The sequence below is a fragment of the Bubalus kerabau genome, chromosome 7 (genome assembly GCF_029407905.1).
Source record: "Bubalus kerabau isolate K-KA32 ecotype Philippines breed swamp buffalo chromosome 7, PCC_UOA_SB_1v2, whole genome shotgun sequence".
NCBI classification, from domain to species: domain Eukaryota; kingdom Metazoa; phylum Chordata; class Mammalia; order Artiodactyla; family Bovidae; genus Bubalus; species Bubalus kerabau.
The window spans coordinates 74,551,056-74,567,540 of NC_073630.1; the positions used below are offsets into that span (position 1 = coordinate 74,551,056).

General features: G+C 41.2%; 1 long non-coding RNA gene across 1 annotated transcript in view; it reads right to left on the reverse strand.

The window, feature by feature from the left end:
• LOC129657240 (uncharacterized) overlaps positions 1-16,485 on the reverse strand; it is a 35,726-nt gene that overhangs the window by 18,424 nt on the left and 817 nt on the right. The window lies entirely within an intron of this gene.

Here is a 16,485-nt window from a genome sequence, read left to right on the forward strand (position 1 = left end):
ATCTAAGGTGGTGGATGAGGAAGTCAAGTGCTTTAGGTTGGCCGAAGCACAGGAATGCAGTAGGAAGTGATGGGGAAGGTAGCTGAAGTCTTTGAGTATCAGGCTAAAGAGGACAGGCTCTGTCCTGCAGAGTATGGGGTCTTGATGAAGGAGAATTAAACTTAAGGGAGGTAAGGATAGACACAATATGGCCATCAGATCATAGATGGGAAAGCCAGCTAAGGAGAAGCCAGGGAAGGGACTGTGGCTATATCCCAGAGCTGAGGTGTTAAGTACTTGAATCTATGAGTCAACTGGGTGATGGAGAGGAGGGGCTGGTTCAGATCAGATCAGATCAGATCAGTCGCTCAGTCGTGTCTGACTCTTTGCGACCCCATGAATCGCAGCACGCCAGGCCTCCCTGTCCATCACCAACTCCCGGAGTTCACTCAGACTCATGTCCATCGGGTCAGTGATACCATCCAGCCATCTCATCGTCTGTCGTCCCCTTCTCCTCCCTCCCCCAATACCTCCCAGCATCAGAGTTTTTTCCAATGAGTCAACTCTTCACATGAGGTGGCCAAAGTACTGGAGTTTCAGCTTCAGCATCATTCCTTCCAAAGAAATCCCAGGGCTGATCTCCTTCAGAATGGACTGGTTGGATCTCTTTACAGTCCAAGGGACTCTCAAGAGTCTTCTCCAACACCACAGTTCAAAAGCATCAATTTTTCGGTGCTCAGCCTTCTTCACAGTCCAACTCTCACATCCATACATGACCATAGGAAAAACCATAGCCTTGACTAGACAAACCTTTGTTGGCAAAGTAATATCTCTGCTTTTGAACATGCTATCTAGGTTGGTCATAACTTTCCTTCCAAGGAGTAAGTGTCTTTTAATTTCATGGCTGCAGTCACCATCTGCAGTGATTTTGGAGCTCCAATAAATAAAGTCTGACACTGTTTCCACTGTTTCCCCACCTATTTCCCATGAAGCAATGGGACTGGATGCCATGATCTTCGTTTTCTGAATGTTGAGCTTTAAGCCAACTTTTTCACTCTCCACTTTCACCTTCATCAAGAGGCTTTTTAGTTCCTCTTCACTTTCTGCCATAAGGGTGGTGTAACAACTCAAAGGAGCAAAAGAGTCCAAAAGACCTGATGTTTGAATCCCAGATCCACTACTTCCCTGATGTATACATGTGGGTACATTGATTAGCCTCTCTAAGCATCAGTTTGTCCATCTGTAAAATGGGGCTAATATACAGTGGTACTGAGGATTATGAATATGAATGAAGTACCTCATACACAGCTCATAAGACAAACTTGATAAATGTGAGTGGTCGTTAAAACTATTATGACCATCCTGGCCAGCTTTAACTCAATTTTCTTTGGGTTTGGTCTAAATTAGATTGCTTTCAGGAGAAGGTAACCTTCAGCTTGTAAGGAAGCATTCTCTTTGAAACAATTGAAAATATTTTAAAATGCTTCTCAAACAGAGTATATTTAAAATAAATAAACATCTGTGTATGTGCTCATTGGTGCCTCACACATTCCCAGCATTAACCAAAAAAGAACACCTTTCTGGAAACTGATGACCATAATCAGCTCTTGAGCTGGCCTGATGATCATCTGCCATCAAATCTAAACACAGCTTCAAGGTCATGAATCACACCAATGACAGCTCCCGACTAGAAGAGATGTTTTTTCGTGAGGACATTTTTATTTATTTATTTAACATCAGACACCACTCTGTCTGACTCAAAATGTGGTTAGCGTCTGTAACAAAATCCGTGTAAATAGGTCTCCCATGAGCCATTGCAAAGATCCTCAGTAACTTCATGCATAATGGAAGCTTATGTAAGTGTGTTGCCTTAGGCAGGCGCCTTCTCAGAGCTCCTGGGGGTTTCTCTTGTGATTTTTGAGTTCTCGTGCCTTAGATGTTTGGGTTCTCTGAGCTGTCATTCCACAGAGATGTTTTCAATTCTGGATTTAAAAGCCAGTCCAAAAAAAAAAAAAGCAGAAAGTGCACATTTATTTTTCCCTTCAGAATTAATTTGTCTGACATGAAACTCACAAAATTGTTGTCAAGAAAATAGACTTTGTTTCACCACATAATCAAGAGTTCGCTGTGCTCTAAATGGTATTTTGTGAAAACGACAACTTTAGACCAAAGGGATCATTTTTAACAAACATATTCTGTTTACAGGGGTTTGTTATCTTACATTTAAAACTTACTTTACATATTTATAACAGGTAAACAGACTCAAATGTAGTTTAGATTAAATTTGGGTTGATTTTGATATATCATGCCTCTTATATGGAAGCTATTTATCTGGTAACCTTATCAAACTAGAATATAAGAGCAAGCTTCTGCCATGACTGTGCACACCATTCTAACCAGCTTGGTTATCTGGATTCCCTTGTTAGAGAAGATTGGAAGCAAGAGTTAGAAGCTAGAATTAGATACTTTGACAATTATCACAAAGATAGGTTGACAACCTGCCACAGAGTGAAATAATACAAAATATCTAAAACATAAAAACATGCATGAAAATACAAAACCCATAGTTTGGAGCTATTAAATGTAGAGGTAAATGCTACTGACCTTCAAACCACATTGAGAAATGTTTCAAGTAGTCATCATCCATGCATTGAAAATATTTCCATCCAAAATGTTTTAAATTGATTTCCATCCACTGCTTACAGGGATAATCTTCAGACATTTAAAATGCAAATTTATGTGTATAGGACTTCAAAGTCAGTGGATAAAAGAGATGTTGGTATATTTCTAAAAATGGCAGAAACTATCAGCACAATTAGTTTAAAAAATAAAAACATACTACAACACCTAATAAACAATTTTTCCTTTTGGGTGAATTTCCAATGTAGGTCCACATGCTGGATTTCAAAAGTGACTCCATGAACTGTTTCTTGGAAAACTGCTTGCAAAAGATGATTTTTAGAAAAAAACGGCTAAGCGAGTTGAAGGCTTATTCACAATATGAATTAGGTTTATTGAAGTCTCTGAAAAGTCCCACAGTAAGGTAACATTCTAATTTTGTTAGACCCTGTACTTCATAACTTATTGGACCAATGAATCTTTTTTTAATGTAAAAATTATTCCTATTTTACAGTATCCATTTTCTGTCAATTGCTCTTTTGGAAATACTGGTCTCTGGCAATGATTCCCATTTCAGTAAGGGATCCAGCAGGAGATAGATGATACATTCAAAAGGGTCTAGCTGAAGTGATTGTAATAAAGGGACTATTCTGAGAGAGGGAGAAGGCAATGGCACCCCACTCCTGTACTGTTGCCTGGAAAATTCCATGGATGGAGGAGCCTGGTAGGCTGTAGTCCATGGGGTCGCTAAGAGTTGGACACAACTGAGCGACTTCACTTTCACTTTCCACTTTCATGCATTGGAGAAGGAAATGGCAACCCACTCCAGTGTTCTTGCCTGGAGAATCCCATGGACAGAGAAGCTTGGAAGGCTGCAGTCCATGGGGTTGCACAGAGTCGGACATGACTGAAGCGACTTAGTAGTGGTAGTATTCTGAGAGAGGTGGTCAGATCAGAGGTAAGAGAACCAGCAAGAACCCAGGAATTAGCAAATGATAGGAAGCTGTCGTCATCCTAGAGAAGGGCACAGTATAACCAAAGTATGGTGAGCCCTGGAGTGGTGGAAGGGGAGCAGGCTCCAGGAACTGTGGCTAGTGGTATGCTTCCTGGTGTATGTTTAACAACCCACTTTTCAGGGAGAAAAAAAAAAAACCTATTTGTAATATTTGCTGATTTTCATGGTGTAAATCCTCCTGCCATAGTCAATTTCAAGCTACCAAAGTAACGTCAGTGAATGTGGAGTTGGGAGGAGATGCAGAATACACACCTTTACCTAGGATTTCTAACACAGGAACACAATAGTTGTAAGTAGACTCTTGAGAGTCCTTTGGATGGCAAGGAGATCAAACCAGTCAATATTTAAGCTAACCAACCCTGAATATTCATTAGAAGGACTGTTGCTGAAGCTGAAGCTCCAATACTTGACTCATTGGAAAAAAAACCCGATGCTGGGAAAGATTGAGGACAGGGGAAGAATGTGGCAGAGGATGAGATGGTTAGATAGCATCACCAACTCAATGGATATGGAGTTGGAGATAGTGAAGGATGCGGAAGCCTGGCATACTGCAGTTCAAGAGGTTGCAAAGAGTTGGACTCGACTTAGTGACTGAAAAACAACAAGAACAACCTCAAGAGCATCCATAATAAAAAAAATAATGGGTTTTGAGTATTTAATATTTTTAATGCCATGTATTTCCTATAAATTTATCTATTTTTAAAACTGGCTATGTTTAACGACTAGCTCACAAAATTACTGAACATGTAACGAGCCAGTAACAGCAAACTATTGGCTGTAACCATACATGGAATGGTCACTTATCAAAACCAGAACCATGGGGAAGGATCCTTGAATGAGACACTGGGATCTCTGATCTCTAACCAAAGAGTTGAGAGAACTCTGCATCCATGAGCAGATCCATGAGAAGAAGGCTGCAGGGGTCAGCCTCCCAGGGTACAGGACAGGGCAGCAGGGGACAGAGAATGGATCTGGGGAATGGAGACAAAGGGAGAATAACCTGTGGATTCCCAACTGTGTATGTTCAAGACTCATGTACTAGTTTGGACAAGTGCCTTGAAAAGTACACACTGAAGCAAAAATCAGTAGATATACATGTTTAATGCTGCTCAGGTGATTCTGATATATAGCTAGATTTAAAATAAAGTATTATATGAATATAGGTCTCAGTATTAACGATGCTACAACCATCACAATTGACTGTTTTTCTCTTTCCTTGAACTCAGCTGTTCTTCACTGACTTGTCTATTTGAGAAAATATCCTCCTAGATTATTTTGCCACATCAGGGGTAGTTTTAGGGTTCTGGGTGATTCAGGTAAGAGTAGTACTATAGCCAGAATTCAAAGGTTAGAGAGAGGGCTGAGAGGAACTACACAGGTGATCAGGACCCCACCCAACTTGTAAGCAGGGTACAGTGGTCCCCCTGAGCAGAGGAGTCAGAAATCAGAAGTTAGGGCAGTTGAAGTAGCTGAAATCTGCCAAACAGCTCGGGCTGTCATAACAAAATACCAGAGACTGAAGAGCTTAAACAACAGGAACTTATTTCTCACAGTTCTGGGAGCTGGAGGTCCAAGATCAATTTGGCACTGGTCAGTTTGGTTCACCAGTGAGGACTCTCTTCCTGGCCTGTAGAAAACTGCCTTCTCACTATGTCCTCACAAGGTGAGGAGAGAATGATGCTACCCGGAAATCCATTCTCCAGAGCTTGTAAACCACAGCTTGACTCTGTTCACTCAACAAGCATTTCATGAAGACCTACCAAATGCTGGGCGCTCTTTGACTCTTTTGCTTAAAATCTTTCAGCAGGTTCTTGTTACTGTCCAAGTCACTGGGACATCCAAGGCTATCTCATATGAGATATCACTCTCCTTTCTTGTGTTGGTTGTCCTTCACCATAAGTCCCCTGATTAAGTCACCTCCTGAAGGCTAGTGGTGCTTTGAGTTGGGATATCAATTTGAGCTCCATCACTTACATGGTCATGTGACTTTGAACATGTTTTTTAGCCCCACAAAGCCACAGTTTCTCTATCTATAATAAGAAGTAATAATAGTATCTGCCTCTTCAGGTTAACTTGAAGATCAAAACTAATCTTGTTCATAAATTACTTAGCCATGTTCCTGACATAGAGGAAAAGTTCATTTCATGATAAAAGTTCATTTTGTTATCATTATACCATGTGGGGCTCTGTGAAGGACCGTTGTGTGTGGGGGTGCTAAGTCGCTCAGTCGTGTCCGACTCTTTGAGACCCTATGGACCACAGCCCACCAGGCTCCTCTGTCCATGGAGTTCTTCAGGCGTGAATACTGGAGTGGGTTTCCATGCCCTCCTCCAGGGGATCTTCCCCACTCAGGGATTGAACTCATGTCTCTTACGTCTTCAACATTGGCAGGTGGGTTCTTTATCACTAGCGCCACCTGGGAAGCCAATGAAGGACAGTTAGAGATATGCAAATATCTGCTGTCCCCCAAACTTTTCCCCAGTACTGCTTCAAAACCAATACTCTTCAAATATTTGTTCAATATTTAATCTCAGAAGGATGTCTGGTGCTCCCATCCTGAATATATCTCCCTCATTGAAGCAAATACTCAGAGCTGATCAGACCCACTCTTCATAGAAGGCAGTGTATCATCTTTCTAGCAGTGAACTTCTCCATAGGGATAACTTGTTGCCATCCCACTCAACCCAATCATCCTAGGTCCCAGGGCTTTATGAGTTCCTTGGCAAGGGACAGATACAGGGGAATGTACCATCAGCCTAGAGCCAAGTCAGTATTAATGTTCCATCAAGGAAGCAGTGGGGAGGCCTCCAAAAATCTTTTTCATAAGGCAGATCTCCAACGACAACTTTCTTTTACCATATTTGGAATGTGAAAGGACATTTTTAGAGAAGGGCATGAAGCAAGCAAGGAAGTGTAAGAATGTATTTCCAGACCTTAAACGTCCTCTCTTACAGTAAATACGCAGCTGATGTTTTGGAAGGTCTAGCAGTACCTCACCTAGGGACAATAGACAGTAGTAGCAACCTATTGATGGAAGATTCAGAGTCTACCACCCCACCTGTGGAATGTCCCTGAGAATCTTCCATAAAAGGATGCTCAGGCAGCTTCACAGCCCAGGACTTTCTCTGCCGTGTCCTCTGTCTACTATATTTTTCCATGTCCTGTTCTAGTTTCATAGGGCCACCATAAATGAATTATCACAAGCTTGCACAGTTTAAAACACAGAATTTATTGCCTCATAGTTCTGGAGCCTGGAAGTCCGGAATTAAGGTTTCAGTGGGGTTAGGTCCTTCTGGAGGCTTGGAGAATCTGTTCCCTGCCTCTATCCTAGTTTCTGGTGAAAGCAAGTGAAGCAAGCAAGGACAAATCCTTCCTAATTTTTAGAGAAGTGCATGAAGCAACAAAAATGTGTAATAATGTATTTTCAGAACATTTAAGGTCCTTGCTTGCTCATTATTACACATCTTGCATCCTCTGTTCATGAAATTCTCCAGGCAAGAATACTGGAGTGGGTTGCCATTCCCTTCTCCAGGGTATCTTCCCGATCCAGGGATTGAACCCAGGTCTTCCACATTGCAGGCAGATTCTTTACCATCTGAGCCACCAGGGAGTTACCAGCAATCCTTGGCTTTGATTTGTGAATGTATCACTCCCATCTCTGCTTCTGTGTCACATGGCATTTCTTTCTGTGTGTTTTTGTGTCCACACTTCTCTCTTCTTATAAAGACACCAGTCATCGACTTGGGACCCCCCTCATTCAGTATGACTTCTCTTTAACTTGTTTTTTTTTTTCTGCAAATACACTGTTAGATCAAATTCCCAGGTCCTGGGGCTTAGGGTTGTAACTTGCCTTATGGGGAAACACTGTTCAACTCACAACAACCTCCATGCGGCAAACACCTACCTATGTTTAAGACTCTAATCATGTCAAAAACTATGGCCTTAACATAATTATTTTAAATAGCTGTGTCTCTCTGGACCACAACTGTTTTTTCTACTGTTGTTCCTACATGTTGATTGCCAAGTCAGTTATTTCTTTTCTTGTGATTTCAGTTTAGTAATGTAAGAGTTATATAGATTTAAGGGCTTTGTAGATTCTGAATTTCTTTGGATTCAGAATCCAAAGAAATCCTGGGATTTCTTTGGAAGGAATGATGCTAAAGCTGAAACTCCAGTACTTTGGCCACCTCATGCGAAGAGTTGACTCATTGGAAAAGACTCTGATGCTGGGAGGGATTGGGGGCAGGAGGAGAAGGGGGCGACAGAGGATGAGATGGCTGGATGGCATCACTGACTCGATGGACATGAGTCTGAGTGAACTCCGGGAGTTGGTGATGGACAGGGAGGCCTGGCATGCTGCGATTCATGGGGTCGCAAAGGGTAGGACATGGCTGAGTGACTGAACTGAACTGAGATTTTGAATATGCACATTTCAATCTATTATTCTCAGCTGAAACTTGATAAGTCTTATTTAACTAATGTGACAGGGAATACATTTTTAATACTGATCAGTAAAGACAGCATCTTTTTGAAAAATACATGAACCAAAAGATTTTATAAGTGACATGCCAGTATGTTTGTATTTCTCAGCATTTTAAGTTTTATATATCATACCCAAAGACTTAAATATCAACAGTAAGCAACAGTAGGGAGAAAATAATATATTGACAAATTATATTTGTTTCTAAATCTTTCTAAATCTGTTTTTAAAATAAAATGCTTATATCTTTCTAAATCTTATATCTAAAATAAAATGCTTATATCTTTCTAAATCTATTTTATTTAATGAATAAAATTATAATTGTGTTTCCAAAATGAACTTTTAGTTTTCTATAACTGGGGTTGTCATTTATTACACACGTTAACACAGAAGGTTTTTAAGCAATAACATTCTGAGATTTTGATTAAATAATTAGGGTTGAATATATATAGAGAAAGGAGATGGGTTTTTGCCGTTTAATGAGGACAGAGTTTCATTCCTGGATGATAATAGGTTCTGGAGATGGATAGTATAACAACATGACTGTACTTAATGACATTGAAATGAACACTTAAAAATAGTTAAATGGGAAATTTTGTTTTAAAATAAAATGCTTAGCTTATTGGTAGCCTCACGGAAGATGTTTCTGGTCCAGTCATCTCTTATAGAATTGGTTACTCTCTTTTTGTGTTCCCTCTGATCCTCTGTTCAGTTTTTTATCATGTGTATTCTATAACTCCCTTGGTCTCTATCAGAATACTCAAGCATCAAAAAATATTTAAGCATCAGTATTAAAAACTTCCTTCTTCCTCTCACCACCTCCTTGTCCTCTCTGCTCTTCTTTTTTTTTTTTTTAATAATGTATTTATTTTAGTTTAGTTTTATTTTGGGTGCACTGGGTCTTTGTTGCTGCTTTCTCTAGTTGTGGTGAGCAGGGCCACTCTTCATTACAGGGTGCAAACTTCTCATTGCAGAGGCTTCTCTTGTTGCAGAGCATGGAGTCTTGGGCAGGCTGACTTCAGTAGCTGTGGCTGGTGGACTCTATAGCATGGGCTCAGTAATTGTGGTGCATGGACTTAGTTGCTCCACAGCACGGGGGATCTTCCCAGACCAGGGATCCAACCCTAGTCCCCGGCACTGGTCCCTAGATTCTTATCCACTGGACCACCAGGGAAGTCCCACTGTAAGGCATTTAGTGCTGGTCAGGGTAACAGGTAGAGCAGCAAAGTTGACAAGAGTCTATAGGAAGTGGCTAAATTGACTTACATGAGAAATGGTGTGAATCACTCTCAAAGGAAGATAATATATCCAAAAGCCAAAAGGAAGATGGGGGATCTGAATGCTCCTTGGGATCTAACACAGGCCATATATCTTTTTGAATCACCAGTGGATAACACAGTCCCTGGATCTTGGTAGGTAACTATTGATCATAGATAAGATCATAGAAAAAGCAAGAGCATTCCAGAAAAACATCTATTTCTGCTTCATTGACTATACTAAAGCCTTTGACTGTGTGGATCACAACAACAGCGGAAAATTCTTAAAGAGATGGGAATACCAGACCACATTACTTGCCTCCTGAGAAACTCGCATGCAGGTCAAGAAGCAACAGGTACAACTGGATATGGAACAATGGACTGGTTCCAAATTGGGAAAGAAGTACATCAAGGCTGTATATTGTCACCCTGCTTATCTAACTTATATACAGAGTACATGAGAAATGCCTGGCTGGATGAAGCACAAGCTGGGATCAAGATTGTCAGGAGAAATATCAATAACCTCAGATAAGCAGATGACACCACCCTTATGGCAGAAAGTGAAGAGGAACTAAAGAGCCTCTTGATGAAGGTGAAATAAGAATATGAAAAAGCTGGCTTAAAACTCAACATTCAAAAGACAAAGATCATGTCATCCAGTCCCATCACTTTATGGCAAATAGATGGTGAAACAATGGAGACAGGGACAGACTTTATTTTCTTGGGCTCCAACATCACTGTGGATGGTGATTGCAACCATGAAATTAAAAGATGCTTGCTCCTTGAAAGAAAAGTTATGACCAACCTAAACAACATACTAAAAAACAGAGACATTACTTTGCCTACAAAGGTCTAGTCAAAGCTATGCTTTTTCCAGTAGTCATGTATGGATGTGAGAGTTGGACCATAAAAAAGGATGAGTGTCAAAGAATTGATGTTTTTGAACTGTGGTGTTGGAGAAGACTCTTGAGAGTCCCTTGGACTGCAAGGAGATAAAACCAGTCCATCCTAAAGGAAATCAATCCTGAATATTCATTGCAAGGACTGATGCTGAAATTGAAGCTCCAAAACTTTGGACATCTGATACGAAAAGCCAACTCATTGGAAAAGACCCTAATGCTGGGAAATATTGAAAGCAGGAGGAGAAGGGGATGACAGAGGATGACATAGTTGGATGGCATCACCAACTCAATGGACATGAGTTTGAGCAAACTCCAGGAGATGGTGAAGGACTGCGAAGCTGGTATGCTGCAGTCAATGGGGTCTCAAAGAGTTGGACACGACTGAGCAACTGAACAACAAACAACAAACTATTGAATAAATTACTTCAATCTCACAATTTGGGAGCTATTCAAAGGTTTTAAAGGTGTGAGAGTAGAGACACAAGAGGCTTTGTGCTTTACAAAGATCATTGTTGTAGAAGTCTGGAATCTGTAGAGATTTATCTTTGGGATCTAGAACTCTTGATTCATCCCATCTTTCATAAATAAGGTTTGGTCTCAAAATAAATTATTTCACCTCCTTGGAATTCTGAATCCTGAATAATAAAAAGATCAGACAAATCCAATTTTTTTAGATTGAGGGACAGTCTACAAAATACTTGACCAACACTTCTTAAAACTATTAAGGTCATAAAAAAACAAAGGAAGTTTCAGAAAACTGTCAGAGATTAAAGGGAGCTAAGATGACAATGACTATAAGTAATTTGATATCTTGGTAGGACTCTGGAACAGAAAAAGGATATCAGGGAAAAAGTACTGAAATCCGAGTAAACAGTGGAATTTAGTTGACAGTAAAGCAGAAACTCCAATACATTGCGAACCTGATGCGAAGAACTGACTCATTTGAAAAGACCCCAATGTTGGGAATGATTGAAGGCAGGAGGAGAAGGGGACGACAGAGGATGAGATGGTTGGATGGCAACTGACTCAATGGACATGAGTGTGAGTAAGCTCTGGGGGTTGGTGATGGACAGGGAGGCCTGGCGTACTGCAGCCCACGGGGTCGCAAAAAGTCAGACACGAGTGACTGAACTGAACTGAACTGAACTGAAAGCAGCAGTGTTGGTTCCTTAGTAGTGACAAGTAGTAAAGAAAGAGGTTAACAGTAGGAGAAACTAGGTGAAGTGTGTATGAGAACCCTCTGTACTTACTACCTTTATATTTTGCAAATCTGAAAGTACTCTAAAATCTCAAAGTTTACTTTCAAAAAGTTTAGGGGATGTATGTAGAGATTAACATGGAAACTTAATTACCCTATGTAAATAGGTAGCCAACTGGAATTTGCTATATGTTTCAGGAAACTCAAACAGGGCTCTGATCCAATCTAGAGGAGTGGGATGGGGAGGAAGATGGGAGGGAGGTTCAAAAGGGAGGGGATATATGTATACTGTGAACTTCCTGATGTTCAAGCTGGTTTTAGAAAAGGCAGAGGAACCAGAGGTCAAATTGCCAACATCCGCTGGATCATGGAAAAAGCAAGAGAGTTCCAGAAAAACATCTATTTCTGCTTTATTGACTATGCCAAAGCCTTTGACTGTGTGGATCACAATAAACTGTGGAAAATTCTGCAAGAGATGGGAATACCAGACCACCTGATCTGCCTCTTGAGAAATTTGTATGCAGGTCAGGAGCAACAGTTAGAACTGGACATGGAACAACAGACTGGTTCCAAATAGGAAAAGGAGTTCATCAAGGCTGTATATTGTCACCCTACTTATTTAACTTATATGCAGAGTACATCATGAGAAACGCTGGACTGGAAGAAACACAAGCTGGAATCAAGATTTCCAGGAGAAATATCAATAACCTCAGATATGCAGATGACACCACCTTTATGGCAGAAAATGAAGAGGAACTCAAAAGCCTCTTGATGAAAGTGAAAGTAGAGAGTGAAAAAGTTGGCTTAAAGCTCAACATTCAGAAAACGAAGATCATGGCATCCGGTCCCACCACTTCATGGGAAATAGATGGGGAAACAGTGGAAACAGTGTCAGACTTTATTTTGGGGGGCTCCAAAATCACTGCAGATGGTGACTGCAGCCATGAAATTAAAAGACTCTTACTCCTTGGAAGGAAAGTTATGACCAACCTAGATAGCATATTCAAAAGCAGAGACATTATTTTGCCAACAAACATCCGTCTAGTCAAGGCTATGGTTTTTCCAGTGGTCATGTATGGATGTGAGAGTTGGACCATAAAGAAAGCTGAGTGCTGAAGAATTGATGCTTTTGAACTGTGGTGTTGGAGAAGACTCTTGAGAGTCCCTTGGACTGCAAGGAGATCCAACCAGTCCATTCTGAAGGACATCAGCCCTGGGATTTCTTTGGAAGGAATGATGCTGAAGCTGAAACTCCAGTACTTTGGCCACCTCATGCGAAGAGTTGACTCAGTGGAAAAGACTCTGATGCTGGGAGGGATTGGGGGCAGGAGGAGAAGGGGACGACAGAGGATGAGATGGCTGGATGGCATCACTGACTCGATGGATGTGAGTCTCAGTGAACTCTGGGAGTTAGTGTTGGACAGGGAGGCCTGGCGTGCTGTGATTCATGGGGGCGCAAAGAGTCGGACACAACTGAGCGAGTGATCTGTTCTGATCTGATGGCTGATTCAGAGTACATCATGAGAAACACTGGGCTGGAAGAAGCACAAGCTGGAATCAAGATTGCAGGGAGAAATACCAATAACCTCAGATTTGCAGATGACACCACCCTTATGGCAGAAAGTAAAGAGTAACTAAAAAGCCTCTTGATGAAAGTGAAGAGGAGAGTGAAAAAGTTGGCTTAAAGCTCAACATTCAGAAAACGAAGATCATGGCATCTGGTCCCATCACTTCATGGAAAATAGATGGGAAATAGTGGAAACAATGTCAGACTTTATTTATTGGAGCTCCAAAATCACTGCAGATGGTGATTGCAGCCATGAAATTAAAAGATGCTTACTCCTTGGAAGGAAAGTTATGACCAACCTAGATAGCATATTCAAAAGCAGAGATATTACTTTGCCAACAAAGGTCCGTCTAGTCAAGGCTATGGTTTTTCCAGTAGTCATGTATGGATGTGAGAGTTGGACTGTGAAGAAGGCTGAGTGCTGAAGAATTGTTGCTTTTGAACTGTGGTGTTGGAGAAGACTCCTGAGAGTCCCTTGGACTGCAAGGAGATCCAACCAGTCCATTCTAAAAGAGATCAGTCTTGAGTGTTCATTGGAAGGGCTGATGCTGAAGCTGAAACTCCAGTACTTTGGCCACCTCATGCGAAGAGTTGACTCATTGGAAAAGACTCTGATGCTGGGAGGGATTGGGGGCAGGAGGAGAAGGGGACGACAGAGGATGAGATGGCTGGATGGCATCATTGACTGGATGGACATGAGTTTGAGTGAACTCTGGGAGTTGGTGATGGACAGGGAGGCCTGGCGTGCTGCGATTCATGGGGTCGCAAAGAGTTGGACACGACTGAGCGACTGAACTGAACTGATGGCTGATTCATGTTGAAGTTTGACAGAAAACAACAAATTTCTGTAAAGCAATTACCCTTCAATAAATAAATAAATAAATTAAAAAGAAGAAATACATCTAAAAAATTTTAGGGGAAAACTATTCTATTTTACCCTGTATAAATAAAATTTCACTTTTTATTTAATGTCTTATTAAATGCTCTAAACATACTTGACACTTTCTTTTACACTGGAGGATCTTACCTCAAACTCAGGGTCATCATTCTGACTCACAGGGTCAGAAAGTTTGGGACCAGGGGCTAAGTTTCACGGAAGACAGTTGTCCACTGACCAGGGATGGGACATGGCTTGGGATGATTCAAGTGCATTACATTTATTGTGCACTTTATTTCTATTATTATTACATCAGCTCCACCTCAGATCATTGGGCATTAGATCCCAGAGATCCGCAACTCCTCATTTATTGGATCCTAAATGCCAAAGAATGCTCAAACTACCGTACAATTGCACTCATCTCACATGCTAGTAAAGTAACGCTCAAAATTCTCCAAGCCAGGCTTCAATAATACATGAACTGTGAAATTCCAGATGTTCAAGCTAATTTAGAAAAGGCAGAGGAACCAGAGATCAAATTGCCAACATCCATTGGATCATCAAAAAAGCAAGAGTTCCAGAAAAACATCTATTTCTGCTTTATTGACTATGCCAAAGCCTTTGACTGTGTGGAATACAACAAACTATGGAAAATTCTGAAAGAGATGGGAATACCAGACCACCTGACCTGCCTCTTGAGAAATCTGTATGCAGGTCAGGAAGCAACAGTTAGAACTGGACATGGAACAACAGACTGGTTCCAAATAGGAAAAGGAGTATGTCAAGGCTATATATTGTCACCCCGCTTATTTAACTTATATGCAGAGTAAGTACATCATGAGAAATGCTGGGCTGGAAGAAGCACAAGCTGCAATCAAGATTGTCAGGAGAAATATCAGTAACCTCAAATATGCAGATGACACGACCCTTATGGCAGAAAGCTAAGAAGAACTAAACAGCCTCTTGATGAAAGTGAAAGAGGAGAATGAAAAAGTTGGCTTAAAGCTCAATATTCAGAAAACGAAGATCATGTCATCCAGTCCCATCACTTCATGGCAAATAGATGGGGAAACAGTGGAAACAGTGTCAGACTTTATTTTGGGGGGCTCCAAAATCACTGCAGATGGTGACTGCAGCCATGAAATTAAAAGACGCTTTCTCCTTGGAAGAAAAGTTATGACCAACCTAGACAGCATATTAAAAAGCAGAGACATTACTTTGCCAACAAAGGTCCATCTAGTCAAGGCTATGGTTTTTTCAGTAGTCATTTATAGTTGGACTATAAAGAAAGCTGAGTGCTGAGGAATTGATGCTTTTGAACTGTGGTGTTGGAGAAGACTCTTGAGAGTCCCTTGGACTGCAAAGAGATCCAACCAGTCCACCCTAAAGGAAATCAGTGCTAAATATTCATTGGAAGGACTGATGATGAAACTTAAACTTCAATACTCTGGCCACCTGATGCGAAGAACAGACTTGTTTAAAAAGACCGTGATGCTGGTAAAGATTGAGGGTGGGAGGAGAAGTGGACAACAGAGGATGAGATGGCTGGATGGCATCACCGCCTCAATGGACATGAGTTTGAGTAAACTCCAGGAGCTGGTGATGGACAGGGAGGCCTGGCGTTTTGCAGTGCATGGGGTCACAAAGAGTCAGACACGACTAAGTGACTGAAGTAAACTGAACTGATAACTATGGTGTGATGCAGAGATCTCTAAATTCTTGAATTTCAAAGACCAGTAAAAGTTCATATAAAATCCAGGAATCTATCAGTGTTAAAAATAATTTGTTTCATCCAATAAGTAAAGTAACTTTTTAGAAAAACCACCATTCTAGAATCTGCCTGTAATGCAGGAGACCTGGGTTTGATCCCTGGGTTGGGAAGATCCCCTGGAGAAGGGAACGGCTACCCATTCTAATATTCTTGCCTGGAGAATTACATGGAGATAGGTGCCTGGTGGGCTACAGTCCATGGGATCACAAAGAGTTGGATATGACTGAGTGACTAACATTGTCACCATTCAGTTGTGAGTAACACATTATAAAAGGATAGTTTTAACACCCCTAAATGGACAGAATGAAAATTAGAATAAAGAAAGGCTTTTTACTTTTTTGCATTTGGAGGCTTTTATACATCCTGCCAATGTAACAACATGGATGATGCTGAGGACATCATGCTAAGTGGAAAAAGCCAATCACAGAAGGTCAAATATGTGCCAAGTGTGCTTTTCACTCAACTGTGTCCGACTCTGCGACCCCATGGACTGTGGCCCCGCCAGGCTCCTCTGTTCACAGGATTCTTCAGGCAAGAATACTGGAGTGGGTTGCCATGCCCTCCTCCAGGGGATCTTTCTAACCCAGGGATTGAACCCAGGTCTCCCATATTGCAGGCAGATTCTTTACCTTCTGAGCCACCAGGGAAACCCAAGAATACTGGAGGTGGGTAGCCTATCCCTTCTCCAGGGGATATTCCTGACCCAAGAATCGAACCAGGGTCTCCTGCATTGCACACAGATTCTTTACCAGCTGAGCTACCCAGGAAGCCCAGAACAAATATATCAGGTATTTAAAATAGTCAGACTCTTAGAAATGAAG